Source organism: Ixodes scapularis, unplaced genomic scaffold, assembly GCF_016920785.2.
Source record: "Ixodes scapularis isolate PalLabHiFi unplaced genomic scaffold, ASM1692078v2 PGA_scaffold0__279_contigs__length_252992795, whole genome shotgun sequence".
In the NCBI taxonomy this organism is placed as follows: Eukaryota; Metazoa; Arthropoda; class Arachnida; order Ixodida; family Ixodidae; genus Ixodes; species Ixodes scapularis.
Window position 1 is genome coordinate 133,478,475 of NW_024609835.1, and position 24,943 is coordinate 133,503,417.

A 24,943-nucleotide genomic window follows, 5' to 3' on the forward strand; every position below is an offset into this window, starting at 1 on the left:
CCCCCCCCCCCCCGTATTCCTCGGTTTTGCTGGGACCTCCTATCCCTCCTCCCCCATCTATCACGTTCTGCCAGGGGCCTGGAATAAATTCCTGGCTATGTGCCTGACTAAAGGGCACAAAAACTATACATAAACAAGCTTTATCTGTTGGTGTAGGTTTCTGTCTGCAGTCCTCGTTCATCAGCTAAACGGCATAGCTACAGGTATGACTGAGTAAGTGACAAAGTGCTCCCACAGATAAGGCCCTTTGTTGTCCCCTCCGCATATTTATATAGGTGTGATGCTCCACTTGTGGTTGCCGAAGGTCTCGTTCCTGATTTCTTTTCAACCAGCATTTATGAACAAACTACCTTCTAGTATTCTAAATTTAAGAACAAAATACAAGCTCAAGAAAGCCCTGAGAAATTTTAGCTTGTAAAGTGCTCACTACTTTGCTTTTGTTATTCTAATTTCTTTGTGTGGATTTTATTTTACATGTTTCCTTTTGCAAGCGGCTGGTTTCACTGATTGTAAGACGCTGCCAGCCAAGCCCAATGTGACTTAGGCAGGTCTGACTTAACGTACGTTTTGTTCATTTGCAATAAATTATTATTAAAAAAATGGGCTACTCGGGTTTCCTCAAGGGCCACAATGACTGCTCTCAAAGGAGTGCCTATGAGGTGTACACACCACAAAAGCAACCTTTGGATTGTATGTTAGACCTCCCCAGGTGGGCTAAATTAACTCTTAATACTTTACTGTGGCGTATCGGCACTTCAGTGTCCTAGGTAGGGATCCCAGAATATAATTTTTATTTAACTCGAGGTTAGCGAAATCAGAACTGTGATATGAATGTCTCGGCTGACCATTAAAGTATTACTTATAATTGACTTTGATGGCTCAAAGTAACAGTGTCTCGTTCTTGTGCATCTTTGTAGGATTTCACCATGACAGAGGAAGAAGGAACACCCTTCTCTCTCTGCACCATGTTCCTCTGCTGCAACCTGGGGCAAGATGCTGCAACCTTCGTCTGTCATAACGTAACTAAACACAAAGGAAGTGGGCCGGACCAAGTGTTATTTCAGGACAAGGGTGTAGGGCCGGTGTACAAAGAGCCCTGCTTTACTGGCTACGACTGTGTTCGTCATGACGAGGCAAAGCTGGCAAGCTTAAGTGCCACACCCTTTTCACTTTTCGCTCTGTTGTTAAGCCTGCTCCCAGATGCCGCGAGAAGGCAGAATGAAATTTCCGCTGAGGATCGTCTCCTGCTATTTCTGATCAAGCTCAAGCACAATGTTCCCTTTTCTAGTTTAGGTGTTCTTTTAATGTGCATCGGACAACAGCAGCACGGATGTTCAAGATGACGCTTGAAGCCCTCTGTGCCAGAACGAAAGACTGGATTTGGTGGCCTAGCAGGGCCACCATGCCAGCAAGCTTCAGGACGCTCTATCCATTTTGCAGAGTCATCATTGACTGTAAAGAAATGAGAGTAGAAATGCCTCCGTCAGTTGAGGAGCGAAATCTGTGGTATTCACAATACAAGGGGTATTTTACTGTGAAGTATTTGATTGGGATATCGCCCAGCGGACTAGTAACCTTCCTTTCGGACGGGTATGGAGAACGCACAAGTGATACCGCCATTACAATAGAGTCTGGTTTCCTGCGCAAGCTGCAGCCTAATGACATTGTCTTGGCCGACAAAGGATTCCCAGATATTGTTACCGGTTTTGGTGCCCAGAATGCAACATTGGTGATGCCGCCGTGTGCGTCGGGTGTACAATTCACGGAGGTTGAGGTCAACTCGACATATGAAACGGCCTCTGTCCGGATCCATGTCGAAAGAGTTATTCAAAGGGTTAAGATCTACAGGATCACCCAGCGTGTTTCGCATCACCTCATCCCACACTTGGACAACATGCATATTTTGTGTGTTCTAACAAATCTACGGCCGGGAATATTTAAGCCACAGTAACTGGGACATAGCTATTGGGGGCGGTGTCTGGCATTTTGAAAAGAAAAACATCTTAGTGTAAACTCGAGGCTGCAGTTGGAAAGGGTACTATTCATGGTTTGGTCAATCACATGGTCAATCACATATGATTGATATTAAATGCACTTAAGGAAGTGCACATTTCTTCTTGGCTACATTTACCCTGTTCGACTCTCTTTGGAACAATATGGAAGTGTCCATAACATGCACAGCACCCACACCAGCCACTGCCTGAGCTGCATGCTTCAGGTGTTTTCTTTTTCAGATTGTCAGGAGCTGTACCTGGACACGATTTGCGCAAACACAGCAGTGATGCTTTTATTTTCATTTGGCTTGGGCAGAGTATGACATGCAACACTTCAAAGCTTATTGGTAAAGCTACTGGCTCACTTTCCCTGATGTGCGGCAAGTTCTTGAATATCATGTGTGAAATAAAACGATCTCAGCTTCGGTATAGCGTCCGAGAAAAACTCTTCATCACGCTTGGTGTGCAGCGCCTTTTTGTCTACATAGCAGTACAGAAAGAGATCGCACTCATCTAACTGTAGGACATAGATGCAGATCTGTATCTGTGTGCAGTAGGTGTGAGACTTTCTCAACAAGATATCTGGATATCTTTGCTCTGCTTGCGTTCAGCTAGATACGCTAGGAGCGGTTTCTCTGTCAGAGCTTTCTTCCAGCGGCTGGAGGGGCACTTGATCTCAAGGAGCATGACATTTCCGTCCTCGTTCTTGCACACAGAAGCAAAGATGAGCATGAGCCAGCAATTTTTGACACGAGTGAGAAATCTGCCGCCAAATGAAATGTCCTGGGGGAGGCATGGCACCGTATTTCGCATGAATGTGCTATGCATGGCCTCCAATTGTTTGAGAGCATGCATGTTTCTTAACTGGTGCTTCTTCACTATGGTCGCACAATAACACCGTATGCCAGGTATGCTTTTACAATGCAAACGATTTTATGAGAGCATTTAGATAGCGTGACATTAGCTTCACTTGGCGTGGCGACATTTTTACACGCTGTCGAGAAATTTATCTAGTGCAGTATGACCGCAAGCCTGGGGTCTTTAACTTGCATCATGCAATAGTGAAACACGAATTTGTGCCGGTACGATGCTCATCCAGATTGAAACGGGCAGGGATGGAGATTGAACCCACGATCTCTGCATCCTGCAGCGCGAGGTTTTGCTTTCCTATCCGCCTAGGTTCAGACCTGTAGTGTAAAAGGGCGGCTGACCCTCCGTTTTAATCCTTCTACAGCTAATAATTAACTCCGTGGATCAGCAGATTGCCCTTGCAACAGATGAAGGAAATAAAAAGCCCAGTTTGGTAAGTACCGAAAGAGTCCATCTGGAGAACATCCCAGCCAGGGATCTTTCGGCATCACCACAAGCCCCAGCTGGTGCACCTTGATGTTCCGCGTTTCTTTAAAGGGGCGGTGCAACGATATTCAATTGGAATGTTTTTCACTTTAGACGAGCTTACTGGCACTAGTGGGACTCAAGGATACTCGGACGCAACGCCACTGACCAAGAAACGCCTTTTTTTCGCTGTAATTTCGAGGACAAAACTGAGTGTTTTCATTCAATCTCTCCTTCGCAAAACCTGATGACGTAGCTGGGCGGTAGCAGTACCGCCCAGTGACGATATTTGAATGCGGCTCATAGATTGGACCCGAGCATAGCGTTGACACTCGATTTGGGCTCGTGATAATTACTAGCTCGAGAAGTATTCGGGTAGTGGCCCGTGTCCAATCACTGCAACGACGACAACAGCCGAACTATAACAATGTCTGGAACTCAGCGCGTGTTCCGTGCTTTGCCAACCCCAGCGCGTGACTATGATCAACACTGGCGGCATATAATCGGCTCCAGATCACGTGGCCGCTTGTTCTGGCTGCGAGTTGAGGGGGTGAAGTCTGCTCGTTTTTCTTTATTTTTTTTCTGCGACTTCAATTGCGTGTGGTGAAAAACGAACGGGTTATTTCATAGGTCATTAACGTCAGGGATCCGTTCTATGCGGTATTTGCGCAAAATGCAAAAATCGTTGCATCGCCCCTTTAAACTTGGCTCGGGCTTCTGGCTCGTACCGTTTTCCATGTGCTGTTGCTTGGGAAGTAAATGGCACATCCAGCACCATCTTCTTGGCAACCTCTCGTAGGTCCCCTTTGCAACGTATTAGTTTGTGTGCTTCCGGGTGGGAAAAGAACAACATAATTCTAATGCAATTGATTGATTACAGAGCTCAATTTCTTCTCTGGATTTCAAGCATTATTAGTAAGCTTGACCCCTTTCTTTGCACAAAAATGAGTCCTGACTCGTTCCCCCTGCAATTATGGGTGCCTAGTTTCATTCTCCTTTTAGGCATGGTTGGCACAATTGTGATAAAAATGGTGCATACCTTTGTTGCCGTTATACGAAGCAGCCTCTCCTTCCGCCACATGTCCTTCGAGAGACTGGTGTCTCTGCAGATATCCCCGATTCTCGCCAACGAATCAGAGACGCTGCAATCATAAACAGCCCTCTCAGTACTTGTCAGGCTGTAAGGCAATATTTCAGACAAATTAGAAGGTCAACATTGTTATTTGTGCATTGGAGCTTACCTGGCGAAAACTGTTTCCTCTTTTTGAACCGGCTTTCCGGAGTCAAACATCATCACAAAGTTTTGGGTAGCGGAATCCTTCCTGTGGCCAGTCGAAGAGCTCCAGGGCATCCGGTGACAGTGGCCTTTCAAATGACGGAGGGTGTCCCTCGTCGTGGGAGCACGTTTCTTCAGCCGGTAGCATGTCGGTGAGGGGGCAGTCCAAGTCGGGGAAAAACTTCCCCACGTCGCTCACAGTAAGTGCAGGCACGGAAACCGACACACCTGTAAACATGGTGGTTAAGTTAGAATGCCTACATACTCGCCAATCAATCTTGTGAATGAAATAAGGTCGTCCACAGAAACCCAAATCTTGAGAGGTATTCGGGGGGGGGGGGGGAGAGGGGACTTATCCCTACGTCTATACATTGCTCAGTATGAATGTACGAAATGACTGAAAGCCGCCGTCCCGTCCCCCGTACCGTACCGTACCGTACCCCCCCCCCCCCCCCCCCCGTCTTCTCGACCAGTTGCAGAAGCACGAAACGTTCCGCGAGTTCCGAGCCACTCGAAAAAATTTGAGATATGCTTTCTTCGAGGAAGGAATGCCCCAGCTCCTTGGGCAACTCGTCTTGGATGTTGCGGCATCTCTTTCCAAGTACACGGCGACCGCGGTGGCATGTTTACATTTTCCGGCGACGCCAGCACGGCAGTCGCATTTGGCTAGAACGATCGTCCTGTCCTTGTCCAGCTAAATAGAAACACAACAAATCATCCTACGTTAGCACAGATTACTTGAAGACTACCAATAAAGCAGATATTTTCTTAGGCTTACCTGTAGCTCGATGTGTTTCCCGGCCGCGTTCAGCTTGGTCTGCGGAGTACAGCGAGCCGTGATCTCCACGTGTGCGTCGTAGTGTACCTCCCGTACCTTATACCACAGGTCGGCATTTTAGGTCACCCTCACTCACCCTCACCCTCAAAGCCATACTCACCTAAGCCCCTCACTCACCCTCACCCTCACAGCAACACTCACCTTCAGCCCCTCACTCACCCTCATCCTCACAGTCACACTCACCTCACTGAACCTCACGGCGCTCACGGCCGTCACGCACACACCGCCCTCACGGTCCTCACGCACTCATGGCCCTCACGCCCCTCACCGCCCTCACGCCCCTGACCGCCCTCACATCCCTCACGGTCCTCACGCACTCATGGCACTCACGCCACTCACCGCCCTCAAGCCCCTCACACATTCATGGCCCTCGCACCCCTCACGCACTCACCGCCCTCACACCCCTCACGACCCTCACGCACTCAATGCCCTCACGCCACTCACCGCCCTCAGGCACTCACCGCCCTCACACCCCTCACGCACTCATGGCCCTCACGCCACTCACCGTCCTCGCGCCCCTCACGCACTCATGGCCCTCACATCCCTCACGCACTCACCGCCCTCAAGGCCCCCACAGCCCTCACGCCACTCACGCACTCAGGCCTTCACGCAAAGGCCCGCTTCAGATGGGCAATTTCGCCCAGAAACTTGACGCCGCAACACCACCAACACGGGCCGCCCGCGTTCACACGCAGCAACCGGTTGCAGTGATTTGCGATCATCATCATGAAATATTATTTTTCTTCCACTATTTTGACACACCATTACGCGCTACAAACGTTTTTTTATGCATATAAATTACGTTGAGAATACTAGTGCATCTTTCTGAAATAGTTTATTTCCAAAAACAATCAATTTCAAACCAGAACCAGGTCTCTTGTTCTCATCATCACCGGCAAGAGATATCACGTGAAAATATCGCGTCCCTGATTGTATACAGCCCCTTCAAACGTCTTCAAATTGTTTCGAGATACTCGCTTGTTTCGAGCCGGATCCGATCTCAGCCATTCGTGTCGATCTAGGAAAAGCTATGCAACAACCCGCCATCAACACCAAAATTGCTGAGAAAGTTGCTCCGTCTAAAGAGGGCATCACTCACTCACCGCCCTCACGGCCCTCACGCACTCATGGCCTTCACACCCCTCACGCACTCACCGCCCTCACAATCCTCACGCCGCTCACGCACTCATGCCACGCACCGCCCTAACGCCCCTCACGCACTCATGGCCCTCACACCCCTCACGCACTTACAGCCCTCACACCCCTCACGCACTCATGGCCCTCACGCCACTCACCGCCCTCACGCCCCTCACGCACTCACGGCCCTCACAGCCCTCACGGCCCTTGCTCACCCTCACACTCATGAATTTTCCTGGCTCAGAAACTCACTCACCCTCACCTTACCTGTGAAGATGAGGGTGAGTGAGGGTCCTCATGAGTGAGGTTTGCCGAGGTATGCCTCATACACATGCCCAGATTCATAAAGAAGCTTTCCCTTCACCAAATTAGCACCGCCGAAAAAACTTTCTGAATCCTGAACTGTTTTAAATCCCGTCGTAATGACGACGGGAACACACACCACACCGCAGTTCGTTGCCATCGCGCCCCGATGATTTTGCGCCGACTGCCGCTAGGTGCAGTCGAACAATAGGCGATCGAAGCGACCCGGTCGGCTTGCACTCTTCCTATTGTTTGTGTACCCTCTGTAAATGTGTGTTATAATTTCGAAGGCGTACATTGCGTAATTTAGTCATCGTCCGCTCTCCTCGGTGTCCATTTCTTGAGTCAGCGTAAAACTCTACGATGATGATAACACACCGGTTATCTGACAGAAAGAGGTCTCTGTGGAATATCGAGTGCATTCATTTCATCGAAGCATTCCGGCAAAACGGTCGGAGTCGCTTGGCACGACTCCGGCGAACCTGCGAAGCGCCTAGATTCGACGGACGCGATATCGTACTTTTTGTTTTTTTCGTTTTTGTTATTCTCTTGACATTTGTCTGACATTTCGGTGAGAACAAATGCTGGTTTGCACTCGTTATCACCATTATGTTTTCTTTTTCTTTTTTTTTTTGAACTGTTAATTACTACCCTGAATGGTTGTTGTGAAGTGCGACAACACTACGACGACGAACAACACTGGCCGATTGCATCTAGGCTATGGCGCAAGCTACAGCTCGTAGAGACGATGCCATTGCCAAAAGGTGCTTCGTCTGGGCGCGGTGTACTGCGCTGGTCCACGCTGGACTGTAAACATCATCGTTTGGGCGCTTCTAGGCTCGGCGTGACGTGACGCAGTGGCCAACGAACGTCGGTCTGCGCCGGAGCATTTTGCGTTCCTTGACGTTGGAGTATAAACAGCCCTTCACTCATCAAAGCAGTTTTTTTTCTTGACAACGTGCCTAGTTTTCTTCAGTAAGCACTTCTTTTTTTTTTCTACTAGCAAGCAGATTGTAGATTAAACTTTGGTTAGAATGATGATCGCAACAACATTATTCAAGTCATCCGGCTTGCCTCGACGCGTCAGGAACAGCACAGTGCCATAAAAAAAAAGATCAAATAATTGTAAAAACCTTCGCCTGCTTATATAAGATACAATAACTCTGAAGCACGGTGCCGATTTATTATGATATACTTAAGAAAAAACCCGTGTGTTTGTCTTTTCGGAAACACAATTATATGGGTTCTGCTAGAGCCACTAAATGAGCTACGCTTAAAGTATCGGCACTCCGTTCCCCGACCTGTTAATGGGAGCCGCCATCTTGGTGCTTAGGGCAAACCAGACCTATTAGTCGATCGTCACAATTAAAAAATGCGATTTCCTCAGCTTCAGAGACGGTGGGGGAACCTCAGGTGAGATCGTTTTGCTCTGTCGCCAAACTGTTCTAACCTTTTTGGGTAACTTAAAAAAACGTTTCCTGGGATTTGCGCTAAAGATTCGGATCAGTGGCAGCCCTGATTCAAAGCACCAAGTTGGCTGACGTGTCGTTACTCGGAAGCGCAGATGGCTCTAGGCTCCTTCTTGGTGAACAAACAGATTGGGAATTTCTGCAGAACAGGTTCTGGGCATATAAACAATATCAGGATTTCCTTTGTTGTTCTTTTTTGTTTGTGTTTGATATGCGTGCGGGTCTTTTGTATTTGAAAAATGAACACACGAGCGCTAGAAAAGCGGTGTCATGAGCTCTGCTTATAGTTATAATGCTGTTGAAAAATCGGCACAACGGAGAGCCTTGAATTTGTCTTTCTCGTTCGGCGTTTAATATGAACTTTTCAAAGACGGCGCTTTTAGTTTCAGTTGCCGTAAACGCAACATATGATTAGAGAGTGGAGACCATCAGACGTAAAAAGTGCAGTTTTTGAAGCACACAAGGACTGGGAATCACTGCCATATCTGATGGATTCATATCAGAACAGCGCGGTCAATAAATATTATATGCCAGGTGAGCAGTACAGTCCGCCGATCATGGACTGCCTCCTTTTAGCCGCACTGCGATCATTGCAGGGCCGGTCGAGTGTCACGACTTAGTTTTCGTTCGTCGTGAGCGCGTTATTCTTTCGCCTAATTGCTTTTATTATAAAGAAGAAGAAACACGTTGTTTGCAACACTAATGAGACAGTGTTTCATGTCAACTGGAATCAATGTTGCGTTTAGTTTTGTAATTTGGGTCTGTTTGCCAGCACGCTCGTAAAACCTAATTTCCTTCGAACACTGCACGAAGCTGTTCGTGCAAACACGTCAACAACGCTGGAGTTGTTGTTGTTGTTGTTGTGCAGACAGAGTAACGACGACCACAAATGTTTGTTGTCTAATTCAGTGCCTCGAACGAGGACTCTCCACCGGCTAGAAACGTTTATGGTATACTTCGTTTGACCGTAATTCCAGACGCAGCAAAAGCTGCGAGCTGATGGGATCAGTCAGACAGCGTGAAAAGCGGACCATCATGGTGTCCGTCATGTTTCTGTACGTGCCTTATCATCAGTGAACCAATCATAAACAGAAAATGCCTAGTGACTTGCGCATTTGACGCTGCTTGATTGGTCACATTACCTTGTAAGGTCGGCGGCGTCTGCACTCAAGCTGAACCGATGTATATCATTTTAATTCTCAGAAGAAAAAAATAAACGAAAATTGTGATCTTTATTCTGTGTTAAACGCATCGCGGTATGCACATTTCCGTTCAGGTGGCTAATAAAACGGCTCATTTTGACACAATTCGTGTTGTTCTGCTGTTTTAGTTCAACTTCTATGAGTCGTCCACGTACCAATCTTATCAGTCTCAAACACTGTGTGATTATCCTGGAAAATACGTGTGTTCAGTCGAAACTGAAGTCCTGTGATGCAGGCATAGGCCACATTTTTCGACACCGATAAAACAAAATTAGCTAACTGGCGACATGAGGAGTCTCCAGCAGTACCCTTTGTTTGCAAACAGTTTTGTATCATGCCAATTGACAACACTCAAAATCAAAGAAAGTGCTGCTAACCTTTTTTTTTTTACATCTTAGTGTGATGCGAGCAGCGCCTATTTGTTCCGCTATAGTGGCGGACGAGTGCACGGGGCTCATATCTTTGGGCATTAGTTGAAGGTAATGTTAGACAAAGTACGAAAGTGGCAATTTTTCTTGTTGCGAATTTAAACGTGCATTCAATAAACACGCATGGCAAACCAGTGTGAACACGAGAAGAAACATTGGGGATTTACGTCGCCAAGCAACTGCGGCTATGAGCGACACCCCATGTACTCCTTGGGGATGAGACCGCCCAGTGATCGAACCCTGGACTGTGCGCTCCGGATTCCAAAACAGGCTCCAGTGCCACGGAGGTGGACAGTGTGAACAAGAGATTTATTGTTTGACTTATTGATTGATGAAACTAAGTTTTTATTTAATTAAAAGGTTCGCGCGTCTTTCGTTGGGTAGTCTTGAGTCGGGCGGGATTAAGTTTTTGGCGTGTGAAGCGGGAGGGGGAGTTATGCTTATGAGTTCCTTTTTATAGAATGAGGAGCCCTGCAGGATCCGCTTTCTGTACTGTGTCCTTTTCTTGGGGTAGTACCAGTCTTCCAGTTTTGTCGCTCTCATTGAGTTTAATAGCGAGAACCCCGCGTCTTGTTTGGGCCCTTTAGGTCCTAGCTATTCCAGAGGATATGTTTCGTCATCAAAAATTATAGAGGCCATCCACTTCACGTGAAGATGGAGGACCAGTGAAGCTGTTATCTTTACGATAACTAGACAATATCTATACCATTTACATATGATTGCAATGAAGAGGCGTGCACGACTTCGTTGTTTAATTGTCTTTATTAATATCTTATTGACTAAAGTGGTCATTGCCTTATGGTTACTATGGTAAGCCGCCATCGGTTGTATTTTGACCTCGGATTCGTTCTTGCTAAACGTGAGGTCGATACACGTTCTGCTGTTGGTCGTTTGTATACGTGTACGTGTTGTGTATATGACTATTTTAGGTTTTACAGCGACTTGGTCTCTTTATCGGCATCGCGGAAGCGAAAGAAAAGAAGGTTAGATCGGCGCGTTCTGCCCTCAGCCTCGTAACAGTGCAATCTTAGCTGATATAAGTCGGTGACCGTAGATGATAACAAGGGATCAGGACCTCACTATCTAATGAAGTCAGGGAAGGCTGACTCACGCAGTTGTCCCCCTCATTTTATTCATACTTGCCATGTCCAATCTGAACGAAGGAGCGCCATTTAAATTGGAGTTTTTTGTTAACATCCATGGACGCATTATTTTCCAGATCCTAGCACATAACAGCTTCGCTGTAAAATAGCGCAGAGGTGAATGCATTGCACACAGCATCAATATCCTCTTTTACTGCTTTCTTCCTGCTAAGGGCTGCTTTCTTGGCCGGTGTGACGTCTGTCCAAGTTATGATTCTCCTTCGTCGTACAATCTTTCCCTTTTTATATCCTTTTTTGAGTATTCATTCTCCTGTCATTAGAAGGCTCTTTAGGTGGTGTTTTTATTTTTTCCATGATGACTTTAGCTCGTTCTTCTGGGTCATTTGGCATTATTCTGCTTGACTCTGCCTCAGAGCTAAGGCGGGTTAAGGTCTGGAGCTGCTGGTTGCCTCCGCGGAAGCCCCGTGTTGCCTCTCGTTGTTCGGCACTCCAGCGTACCCTGGTAGCCACTCAAATGACAGATTATTGACTTGGTTTCTGAGCTCTTCCGCAATTAACTTGATGTTTTAACTGTTCTGTTGTATGCCGATTGCATGATTTAGATTTCGGTACATCTCACTCTCACTTTGGGGGCGAGATATAATAGTGAAGAATAGAATACGGAAGGACAAAAAGGAACAGAAGGCAGATTGTCAGGAAGAAAGGATGCTGAGCCTTTATCTTTGTTTGCTGGGTCACGGCAGACACAAAACGGGAACCACACATTTATTTTAAATAAATAGTCATCCAAAACATTAGTCGACAGAAGTTGCTTCCTCTATAAAAGATAGCCAAAACTGCTCACACTAAATAGATATACGTGAGCTCTCCTGACTTGACAGAGAGAACTTAAGAAGCACCATATTATATATTGTTCAAATCTGAATTAAACGATTTTAAATGAAGTCTTGATTGAAATCAAGGCTTCATTCAAAATCACGCCTCTTTTATGTTAGGAAAACTAGCAAGAACGACGAAGAATAATGCCCAACAAACGCCGCAACGGCGTGTACATAAGTCGGGAGTTTTAGTAAACCCTTCTATTACCCCTGATAATGATACCCAGTAACAATACGGTGCATGAGCAAAGGCGTTGACAGTGTACAGGGTATTATTTTCGAAATTTTTGAAACAATCTGCAAAAACTCTATTTTCGGACGAAGTTCATCTTGGAAACCTCAGATGTGAAAGGGGCGCAGCTCCCGAGTCACGGTAGGAGAAGGGATGGAAGGCCTAGGCGGAATACATTAGCAAAGAGCGAGTCTGAAATTCGATTCCAGCGGGACAAATGGGCCGACGAAACTCTCGCTGGCCCCCTTTCATGCCTTCGCAGAACAGACGACGACGCCGACACCGCCTTCTGGCGCACGCCGCCCATAGGAACGAGGTTTTTGCAGCTCCACCAAATTTCCTGCGAGGCGTTTGGTCCTCCTTTGTGACTCGGAAAGCGGCCTCGGTAAGGCGAGCAATAAGGGACTGCGTGGATGACATGCTGATGCGCGGTGGTACTTTGTCTAGTAAAGTCGTGAAACGGAAGACGCCCCGCCAAGAAGAACTCTATTGAAGGTTTCCACGCATGCTGTGGCTTCCCCAAATTCAAATGCATTATGCGGATCTGGTTACGCAGATTTTCGGAATACAGGCAGAGGTTTTAACAAACATGATACCGTGTTGCCCTCATGGCTGACCCCCCTGACGGCGTCGGTCTAACATAAAACAATGGCCGGGACCGCGAGAAGACACTATTCGCCACGCCCGATGAACTTTACAAGTTCGAAGTGATGCCTTTCGGACTTTGCACAGCACCAGCGACTTTTTAGCGTGTAATGGACACGGCACTAGCAGGTTTAAAAAGGCAGAGATTCCTAGCCTACCTCGACGACGTTGTGGTATTTTCAAGTGACTTCGACGAACACTTGAAACGACTTCGGGCCGTTTTACAACCGATCAAGACCGCAGGACTGACACTAAAACCGGCGAAATTTCGGTTCGCCTGCGGCGAGCTGGGGTTTATCGGTCACGTCGTGAGCAACGAAGGTGTCAGCCCTGACCCTGCAAAGACGGCCGCCGTTGACGAATTTCCCTTTTAATAAGAAAAGAAATTCTTCCGAAGATTTCTTTGGTCGTGTGCCTACTATGGACTCTTCGTGCAAGATTTTGCAAAACTTTTAGCGGCTCTCACAGATTTCGCGACGGACGCCGTAAAGTTACAATGGGGTGAGGACCGGGAGCAGGTATCGAACGAACTCAAGCGAAGGCTTCAGTCGCCACCGATCCTCGTCCAATTCGACCAACCCGCTGAGACAGAAATCTACGCGGACACCAGCAATACCGGGCTTTTAGCGGTGCTGGTTCGGCGACAGGAGTGTACGGAACGAGTGATCGCCTACGCCAGTCCGACGACGTCAAGGGCAGAAAGCAATTACTCAACGACTGAGAAAGAGCGTCTAGCTGTCGCCTGGGCAGCCAACAAGTACCGCCCGTACTTGTACAAGAGCCTGTTTCGAGTGGTCACCGACCAGCACTCACTCTGTTGGCTCGCCAGCTGAAGGGCCCATCAGGAATTCGATATGTCTGTGGTCTACAAGTCTGGCCGCATGCACAGCGGCGTCGACGGTCTGTCAAGGGCCCCGGTCGATTCCGTCCCCACCAGCACCGACGACGATTGCTTTCTCGGCGGTTACCGTAAACAAAATGGCGGCTCTTCAGCGAGGCGGTCCTGAACTATGCGCACTGGTCGAGCACCTGGATGGACGAGGGAGAACAGTTCCGAGTGTCTTCTCGCGAGCCCTGCAACCTTCGCCCTTCGCCATAAGGAATAAGAACAATAATGACGTAGGCGGAAACTGAATTTTGCCTTTGGCAACTGACCGCGGTTGCACGAGTAACGTGATAACACGATGCACAACACAAAAAAAAAAACAAAAAAAAAAAACGAAAGTAAGCGTTCTTTTTTTTTTGCATAACTTTTATAGCTTGGGCTTGGAGTTCGTTTCTTTATAGGAAATGCAATATTCTCCACAAATATAATGAATGGCAGGTTGGCAGGCTGTCAGACACAAGAACGCCTGGTAATGGTCTAAAGAAAAAATCGCAGCTGTCAAAACAACAAGAAACTAAAATAAGAACACGATGCAGAATCATCTTCATATCTGTTTACAACATGTCAACTGTGGCTGCGTCCTTCCGTGGAGCGATATGAAAAGGGCGGTTCAATTTTGGTCGCGGTTCAGATCATATTCATATTCATAGAACTTTCTATTTTACTGCGGGATACGACGTCTGCTTATCAAAGCAGCGGGTATATGCGAGAAGCCTCGAGTTTTGAATCGGGGTTCTCTGGGGACGACATTTTTCGAGATATACGTGCGTCCTCCCAATCCCGCCTTATAAAAAAATAATTCATAAAAATCTTCTTTTCACATTCAGTGTATCCTTTTTGTGTTATTTTTCTGAAGACGTCGAGTTTATGTGTTGGTGTAAAAAGTAAGTAGTATTAACAATTATATAGAAGGAAGCATTTTTCTTGGCTGACCTAAAATTATGCACCAAAAAATTCTGAAGTAAATTTCTTTTTTTTTATGTAACATTCTTTGAGTTAAAAAAAAAGCCGTAGGTGGATGCGTTTTGCGAAACGCGATCCGGCGTACTTTCAATCTTTGTTCGAATTTTGAGCAAAATTTGATTCCACAATACCTCACTATGTCTGACGATCACGACTTAATACTCTTTCAAAATGTTGTTGTGAAAACTCTGATACATTTACTATTTCGGGTATTCCTTCTATCGCATTTTTCAATCAAGACAATATGCTACGACGAAATAATATTCCATTTATAGATGCGCAGCAATGGTTGAAAGATAATCAAGTTGATTCTGCGGGCCTTAGAAAACAAGTCGTTTTTCTCTTCTTCGACTCCAATCTACTTTTTCATCTTTTTCCGTCTCTATGTAATATTACCCGGTGTCCGAAATAAAATGAAGTCTCGTTATTGGGTTATCAAAGATGATTTTTCTAATTCGTAGAATTTACTTCCAAGAAGAAAAGTTCGTTTTTACTGACAATAAGACGAAAAAAAAAGCGCTTGCGCCGCGTGCATTTTTTAACAAAATAATTATTTCTATTGCGGTAATAATCGCATTATGTTACAATCCCGCATCGCCGAAAATTATGGTGCTGAGGCGAGAAAAGCAGAAGATGACTCAGCCACACCATTCTGTGGATTCTAATTTCCTGCAAAATTAGCGCGTTTTGTTCTTTAACGGTGAGCTTAATACATGAGAATCTATACAGTGCGACAGTATCAGGAGAACAACTAGACAAGAAAGAAAGCGTTTGTTTATTCTTCAGTTAAAAAAAAAAAAAAAACATTATTGAGTTTTATAATGTTGCAGCGATAGCGGTTTCCAGCTATAGTTGAAAACACAGAACATGCATTATTCAGTGTCCATGATTGAAATATGATAAACGAGGTAGAAACCCCATACCGATTGCATTCTTCGCTCCAAACGTCAAAAAAAAAAATGAAACAATATAAATTACAAAAAAATTTTTTTAGGCATTGCAGTTTTATTTTATTTAAACCGTGAAGGATACACTAATGGTGTCTGTGCCGGAGGGATTTACGGCCAGGAAGACAAAATGTAGTCCGTTGATTATCACGATAAGTCGGTTTATCACCCGAGATTTGTTAATTAACTTTTTATTGGTGGAAAAACAACCTTTTGTTCTAATTAGAAAATCGGTCCGCGTCAACCGAAACTAAAGGTGTTAATTTTAGAAATGTCTAGAGCGAATGGAGAGTGCCATGGTGCGCTAAAGTTACAACTCGAGCAACCGGCGGAGGGCCGGCGGTACGTAAACGTGGTTGATAACAAAAAAAAAAAAAAGCAGCGCGGGCGTGTTTTTAAACCTTCAGGCCTGCGACCTTTACACGAGTAGTAAATTTAGTGCACACTGCGCTTCCGCCGCGCTTCAAGATTTGTCCAAATTTACTGGTTTAGTGGTTTAAGGTGACGTTCGGCAAGTTTTTAATTGTAACCATATGTTTACATTCACCATTGAGAAGGTTATCAAGGAACCTTAGTTAAAAACCCTTGCCTCCTAACGAGTGTCACTCGTGGCACCCCTTACGGAACTTATAGGATTTTTTTCTTACTGGAACGTGATTTCTTCGAAGTAGTCGCATTCAGCGCCTCTCATCTGAACAATTAGTGAGAATCTCGCAAAGTTCTCGGAGAAATATATAGCACAACACCTCGATTAGATGTATTAACAGCTTTATATAGGTATTCTTCTTTTTCCTGGAACAGTTCAGAGCTGGAATAGCCTTACTAACATTGAAGCATTTTAGCAAACTGTTAACGTGCTCCGCTCGCCGCACTTCCGGAGCATTTTAAACATGCTCTTAAGCCTGCGCTCCGCGGTCACGGTTAGAGACGTAAGCGGTTGAAGAAAACATTGCAAATTTCAGAAAAAAAAAAACAGTTTTCTTCCATTTTTTTCAACCAGAATTAAATGAAAAAAAACAACAAAAAAACAAAGAGAGCTCGCAAACTGTGAAACGTTGCCGCGCGCCGGCGGCGGCGACGTCCAGCTCTCGCGGGATGTCTGGAAACTTCTGTCTAACGTCGCAGAATACAGAACCTGAGAGGGAATTTGGTCAAAAGAAGGAGTTTGGGAGCCTGCGAAGCAGCCGGATCCATCCACGTGGTGACAACGACTTTGCTTCAACCAACCCTTGAGCCCCCTCGCCTCTCGCGTACTGCAGATTCCTCCCCCCCCCCCCCCCCCCCCTTTCTGCGCTATGTGAAAGAAACTGATCCGAGTTTGGAAATGTGCACATAAAGCTACGCAACAGGCTCGCAGGTGATCGCGTGCAAAAACGTGTGCACGTGCACTCCGACCTGAATGTCCGGAAGGCTTCGTCCGCTGCACAGCGAAGAATTGACGCGTCAAGCGTAAATGAATCGTAATTATGCGACACCGATTGATATCAATGTCAGTCTTGACACTTTGATGTGAAATCGATGCCTTGACATGAAATCGTACACGGATTTAGAATCCGGAAGCTCTGCTGGAGCCTGGGACCTTTGTAGTGCACTAATTTAACAATTAAATTCTTTACAGTGTTAATGAAATAAATTATCGGGTTTTTCATAGCTCTGTGCGCAATCATCGTTTTTCAATTTTCCGCATTTTTCTAAAACAAAACACGAAACAAAAACTTGTTTTTTTTATTCCCTTCAAAATTTCATGAAATTTTACATTTTTAGTCACGGTATCTCACATGGGAGCGCGCTTGAAAGCATGCTTCAAAGGCTCCGGTAGTGCGGTGCACAGAACACAGTAACGGTTTGCTAAAAGCTGCTAGAAGTATAAACTTTTAGCAAACCGTTTCTCTAGGCGCCAATGCAGCGGCGCCTACAGAAACGGTTTACATGGTCTCACCGTGGGTGTTAGGATGAAACGGATTCCACGTCAAGATCATACTGGGTGTGAACGTGAAGTGGCTCGTAGAAGCGAAAGTTACCTAGCGAAGAAAGGACCCTGTGCTGCGACCAGACGATTTGCGCAGCGTGAGGTCGTTTACGGTTTGCGCATGACCTCCAAGATTTTTTGCACGTCCTGCCTCGGCCTGCTCAAACGCATGGCTGCCCAGCAGAAAAAGCGAGCCGAGTCGGTTCTCCAGATCTCCCCATGCGGCTCTTCGAACCAAACCAAAAACGGAAACAGAATTGCCTTAAATCACGCACTCATGTGTGCGCTCCCGACATGAAGCTTGAATCTTCAGTGTTCTCATACTCATTCTCATACTCAGAATAGAGAAAGGTAAGTCGATCTCTGTTTGTTCGGTATTTTTATTCGCTACTCTGGTCTTTGCGCTGTTTCTCTGAATAATGCCTCAGGATTCAACATCGGAAGAAGAGGAAGCAAGCTAGGCGTCAGACGTGCTTTTCCCATCGTCAGACCGCCAGTCAAACCAGTGGCACACAGCATGTCCTCGATCAACAGGGTAATCACTTTGATCGGTTAGAAGCTAAACCGCAAGCTAAGAGACTTCAGAGCCCGCATTCGCGAAGACCGCCACCCAGAAAACACCACTGCCAACTCCTGGAGCCCCAGTACAAGGGTGCTGCGTCCCCGAGAATTCGGGCGGCTCGTCTGCAAGCCGTGCACGCAGGTAGTCGTCTGCCGGGCGCTGGAGACCGGCCTGCTAGAAATCAGCAGCCCAAGGAGGCCCCACGGAGACCACCTTCTCGAAGACCGCTGCAAGCCTAACGCTTTTCACCCTTTTCATCCGCAACATTAACCCATCACCCTCGTCGACAAGCTCCATTTAAAATATCATCACCATTTCTTTTAACAATTCATCTGTGCAATACCACCTCATCATCGTTGGACGCGGCGCCGTGAGCCTTCACGGCCGGTGACTTCCCTTTCTGCTGCACCGCGGCTCTTCTTCGCCGAAATAAATTACCATAACTATCCCTATTTAGTGCGAATCTATATTTTGACTCGCCTTCCTGATTTTGATGTAGTCAACTTTTTATTTTTTCTGAAATTATTAGAGGCGTAGTTTGTTTGAAAACAACATCGTGGGCATTTTTTCTACACATTTCGCGCTTCGAAAGTATGAACCTTCGAATTGCGGCAAAGGTGTGTGTGTTGAGACGAGGGGAGGGGACCACATTTTGCGTTGCTCCTAAGTTTCATAGACCGGCGATAAGGGTGACGATGATAACTTTCGGCTATTTGTTTGAGCTGTTTTGTTCGGTTGCGAGCGCCACCAAGCGCCCTGAAGTAACAATCTGTACAGCGCGAATGCAATGGCCTGAGGAGCGCAGCCATCGCGAGAAAAATCTCGGAAGCCATAGTTAACACGAGACACCGCGCGACGCTACATCACCGGAATTTTCAGTCAATCACGACACAATATCATTCATATGTCGCACTGGTTTACAATGTCTATTCACATCATATCGCGTAAACGTTCGCGCAGTTTTCTTATGAAGTTCGGCCGGTAAAAATTTATATTATGTGTTAAAACCAAATATAGTTTCCCTTCCCGCTATATCCTCTCATCTGCATGCGTAATATAAGTGAGTTTTGGTATAAGTGAATTTTTGTATTGCGTATAAGAGCAAACGCAAGTATTGCGGGGAAGAAGACGAAGACAAAGCTACGCATCGGACGTGTGTTCTAGTCTCCTCTATTTTCATTGAATATTTTGCTTACGTCGACTTTATATCAGCAAATAGCTTCACGACGTCATCGCGAGGTCCCTATAGTCCCCTCCAAGGCCTTCTGACCCTTCGATCCGGTTTTAAACCGGCGAGGTATGGACACCACGACCGCCCCTCCAACTGCCATGGATGAAACGCCCGACCCGACCGCGCAGGATGACGCCGTAAGCCTGTCCGACTCGCTGATTGAAGACACTGAAGGTGCCTTCCAGGAAGTGACATCCAGAAAGAAGAGACGCTGCAGCAGCCACAACTCTGGCTCCAGCGACGCGACCATCGTCACCCTCCCAGAGCCGACAGTTGGTCTGGTGGTTCTGTTCACGCCACTGGATCCAGACGTGAGCATCGACTCCATTGATTCGGTCCGCGTCTCTAACACCCTGGAGACGCTGGTGCCCTCATGCGTCATTGAGGCTCGATTCAACAGGCGAAAAAATCTTCTCGCGGTTGACACCCGGAATGGCCAGACAACGCGGGTGCTTCTAGGCTTGACCACGCTTTGCGGCATGAGAGTTCGAGCGTTTGAGCCCCGTGGAAAAGTTTCCAGTTTAGGCATCGTGCGTAACGTTGATATCGCTCTCTCAGACACTGAGATCGTCGGAGCGCTACGGTCAAGTGTAAGCATCCGTTGTGTTCGTCGGCTTGGAAAATCAAGCACAGTTCGCATTGAGTTTGGATCTGCCACACTTCCCCAACACATCTACGTTGGCTTGGTCCGGCATGAAGTCGACCTGTACGTTAACAACCCTCTGCAATGCCACCGATGCGGGCTCTTCGGTCACGTTGCGGCTGACTGCAAGAGGAAGTTGGCTTGCCTCCGCTGTGCGCAGCCCCACGCAACTGCGCAGTGTGACGCCTCTGACCTCCACTGCGTAAACTGCAACAAGTCGCATGAAGCAACGTCTCACATATGCCCGTTCTGGCAAGCCGAGCGCACCGTGTGCCGCTATCGCTGCGAGAACAACGTGCCGTTTGCGCAAGCACGAGCAGCATTTGACAAGCCTACTGATGCGCAGGCTGTGCCGGAAGCACAAGCTGCACCAGAAGTCGTCGGCTCTTTCCCGGAACACCCACGAAGGCGAAGACATTCGCGACGACGCCAGGCGCAACAAAATTGCGCTGATAAATCGACCTCTTCACCTCTCCCCGAGGCATCAAGTGCAGTAAACATCGAACCAGGTACCACGTCGGTCCCCGTGTCCACCGTCAACGAAAACGAGAAACGAAGCTTCAAGGACGTACTGTGCAGCAGCTCTAGAACGTCGGCTCCTCAGTTGCAAATGCGGCCTTCACCAAAGCCTGCACAGGAACTCCCAGACACCGCACCGAAAACCGCAGATTCACGTCCGCCTCAAATCTTCTCCGGCTCCTCTTCGTTCTCTAACATCGTTCGCCAGATATTCATTGCAGTACGAGAATTTTTACCATTCATAAAGTACTCATGGGCAGACAAGTTACTGAATTTCATTGGACTGATAGAACCTTTAATCGAAAGCTTCCTGCGATGAAGGTCCTTATCATGCTTAGCATTATCTATATGGCAGTCTGTCCCTCTATTTTACAATGGAACGCCCGCAGCATCGCCTCTAAACTACCTGAGTTGCAATATTATCTTGCCTCTACGCCAGTGCCTATACTTGCAATCTCGGAAGGCCGGCTCCCACCTGGATCTCAAATTCAGCCATATGTTCATTATGGAAGTGCCGTATCTGACCCAAACAGCCTGTCGCGGGCATCGGTTTTTGTTCACTCCACCATTCAACAAGCTGCAGAAGATGTGTTACATCTGTGTACCGAAACAGCAGAGTTCGCGGCTTGCACTGTCATATTTGGTTCTTTTAGGATGACTATTGTATCCGTGTATATATCTCCTTCGGGTCGCTTCGATGCGAAGAGCATTCAAATTTTACGTCGACAGTTTCCCGGTTCTCTGCTTTTATGTGGAGACTTTAACGCGCATCACCCTTCGTGGGGTAGTGAACGCACGACGCCGCGGGGCACATCCCTTGCAGACGCCATTGAATCTACAGACTTGGTGCTCTTAAATGATGGCTCTCCAACATTTTTCGGCCATCGCGGGAAGCCTAGCGTCCTCGACCTTAGTTTCGCCTCGCCCGATCTTGACGTATATTGGTCGCTGGACGTGGACACGCGCGGAAGCGATCATCTCCCAGTTTTGATGAGTATACCCAGGGTGGGCCGCTTGCCGCGTCGTCTGTACCATGTAACCAATTGGGACCTGTTCCGGAAAAGTCTTCTGTCTCTCGATCCGTCAGAGGATATCCTAAAAGCCATTCCAAGCTGCCTCGTCCAATCTACAACAAAAATCACACTCAGAGTATCGCAACCTTGCCCGGACTTGAAATTTCTTCGTCTTCGGGCAGCTCGCCGTCGTGCCCAGCGCCGTGCGCTCCGCTCTGGCGAGATCGCCAATTGGGTGGAGTGTCGCCGTATAACGTCAGCCTTACGCCGGCACACTCGAGTACTTCGTCGCAGACAATTTCGCCAGTTCTGCTCGTCGCCTACCCCATGTACACCGAAGCCGAAGATCTATAAAGTGCTCAGAGGGATGAGTGGATCTCCGACACCTCGAGACGTGTTCGTTGCTCTTAGTTTAAAAACTGGCTTGGCGTTATGTCAACTTGCCGATGAATTTGCGATACGCTTTGTCGTTGCTCCACGCTCTGTAAGGTCATCGCGGCCCCTGTCGCTGACTGGCCCATCGCGAAGTCCGCAGAATCTGGACCACCCCCTCACCATGTCAGAACTGGAAGCTGCTCTTCGAAGATGCAAGCGTCACAGCGCTCCCGGGCCTGATCACATAACATATCAAGCATTACGAAATCTCAGCTATCAGTCACGCAGCTCCTTACTCGAACGTCTAAATTCAGTTTGGTCTTCGGGTGTGATCCCTCAAGAATGGAAACACGCATTAATAACACCCCTTTTAAAACGCGGCAAGCCCTCCTCGGAGTTGTCATCCTATCGCCCGATATCTTTGACATCATGCGTTGGCAAGCTTTTAGAGCGCCTAGTCCTTACACGCCTTCAGTGGTTCCTCGACGATACTGAAGCTCTTCCCCCTGAGCTCGCAGGATTCAGAAGCGAATGTTGTACCGCTGACTGCATTGCGACTCTCACGTCAGCATTGGAAGACGCCCGTTCCCAGGGACATACAGGCTTGGCAGTATTCTTAGACGTGGAACGCGCATTTGACTCCGTTCCCCATGATGTTGTTCTTGCGTGCTTGAGACATCTTGGCGTAACGGGAAGGATGCTAAGATATTTCGAAGACTTCCTGAACGGCAGGACTATCAGTGTCCGCCTGGGAAAGTTTCAAGGTGCTGTTCGCCCACTGCTGCGGGGACTACCTCAAGGTAGCTGTCTAAGCCCGACACTCTTCAACATCGTAATGGCAACGCTACCACTGCGCATGGACTCATCACCTCATCCTAGTGGTATGATAATTTATGCTGACGACATTTGTTTGTGGGCTTCCCATTCCGATCGCCGTATACTTCGCCCTTTTATGCAAACCTGCCTTAAGCGAGTTGCAAACATGCTGGAAGACCTCGGCCTCTCCATCTCGGCAGAAAAGACGGCTGTGCTCGCATGTTCCCGCCGTCCTCTTCGCCACGGGTTTCCACGTTTAACTTTATCTGGGATCCGATTGCCACGTGTGCGAAACTACCGTTATCTGGGCGTTGATCTCGACTCGCGGCTCTGCTTTCGTCGCCACGTAACTACTCTTGTACGGCAGAGCACGATGACAACCTCTCTTATTCGTAGGCTTCGTGGCCTTGATTGGGGACCAACTCCTCGAGCCCTAACTAACGTGCATCGAGCGCTGAACCTGTCTCGGATTCTTTATGTCGCGCCGTACTTGCCCCCTACTCGCTCTCTGTGGGATCAGCTGGAACGACGTCATCGCGCTGGACTAAGGATGGCCCTAGGACTCCCCTCTTACTCTCGAATAGAAGCAACGTGGATTGAGGCCCAGGATATGCCAGTATCTTTGTACGCTAAGGAACGGGCTCTTCGCCATCTGGTTCGACTCGCCCAGTCGAGCAGCGGTGGTTCTCTTTACGAGGATATCCAACGGCGGCATTGTTCTCATTATGGAAGACACTGCAACACTTTGATAGAGGCGCTCGGATCCACACCAGCTGTTCAGTGTTCTCCAGCTGATTCACCGTGGAGTGAGCATCCATTCACCGTATATGATGACATCCCTGGCTTTCATGGAAAATCACAGCATTCCTCGCTGGTCAGCCGCGCCTTGACGGAAGACGTCCTGGCGTCCCGCCACGCTTCATTTAAGATCATATTCACTGATGGCTCTGTTAATCTCATTAACGATTCCGCGTCTGTGGCATACCATGTCCCATCAGAACACCATTCTTGGTCAGGACGGCTTGATCACGCTGTTTCATCGACTACGGCCGAGCTTTGTGGAATTCACGCAGCTCTTCTTTATATCTTGAAAAGGCCACCAGAAAACTGGCTGCTCGCAACGGACTCCAAGTGTGCAGTGCGAAGCATTCGAAGTGGCAGAGGCGTTAATGCCAACATGACTCGTGAGATATTTAACTTGGGACGTCTACTTGTTTTCCGAGGCTGTAACATTCGAGTGCAATGGATACCTTCACATGTTGGCATTCTTGGCAATGAAAAGGCAGATCAACTGGCTTCCAACGCTCTGCTCCTACCTACTGGTACTTTACAGCTTCTGACCCAGACTGACTCAAAAATAGCAATCCAAACCTGGATACAGCAGAGACATCCGGTTTCAAGAATTGCAGCGCATGACCCGCCTCCCCCGGCATGTACGCGGGGCTTAACACGCAAGTTTGCTTCCCTTCTTCACCGTCTTAGATCAGATTCCGCTTATACAAACGTTAACTTGTACCGGATTGGAAAAGCGGCCAGCCCTAGTTGCCAACACTGTGACCAACAAGAGACAATTGAACACATATTTTTTAAGTGCGAACACTACGCATCCGAACGAATTGAATTCTTGAACTGCCTGAGAGGGCTGGACATTCCTTTCACGCTCGAAGCTACATTACTTCCGAAGGGACCAACTTCCACGTGCATACGGCTGAGAAAATTTGTGTTTTGTTTTTTGGGCGCGTGCGAACTACTCTCAAGACTGTGACTGTGACGTGTAAGAAACTTTAGAACGGTAGCCTATACTTCGTTTCGCCTTATCTGCGGGCGGGGCCGGGGCTGAGAGCGCGGGACCAGCGCTTTTAGCGCTTCTCCCCAGCTCGCGTGCTCGAGCAGAGCCTGAGCGCGCGGAGCTTTCGTGCTCGCGCTTCCAGCTTTGCCTTCGCTCGAAGGTGGGGTGAAACGAAGTATAGTTAGGTCGATATAAGTACTCTGATTATTTATTTGGTGCTTGCTGGTGCGCGCTATGGGGTTCTGTCGTGTACAGCATTGTTTGAACATATGTCACAGTTCGTCTTAACGGCCCTAATCATTTTTTTTTTTCGCCCGCGAAACGTGTTTAGTCATTATTTTGCTAACGCTTCCCTCGTCATCCCCGGACCCCTTCATCACCATATTTTCC

General features: G+C 47.6%; 1 pseudogene; it reads left to right on the plus strand.

Annotated features, from left to right (window-relative positions):
• Positions 1-926: 926 nt before the first annotated feature.
• Positions 927-2,511, plus strand: LOC115331016 (annotated as a pseudogene).
• The last annotated feature ends 22,432 nt before the right edge of the window (positions 2,512-24,943 follow it).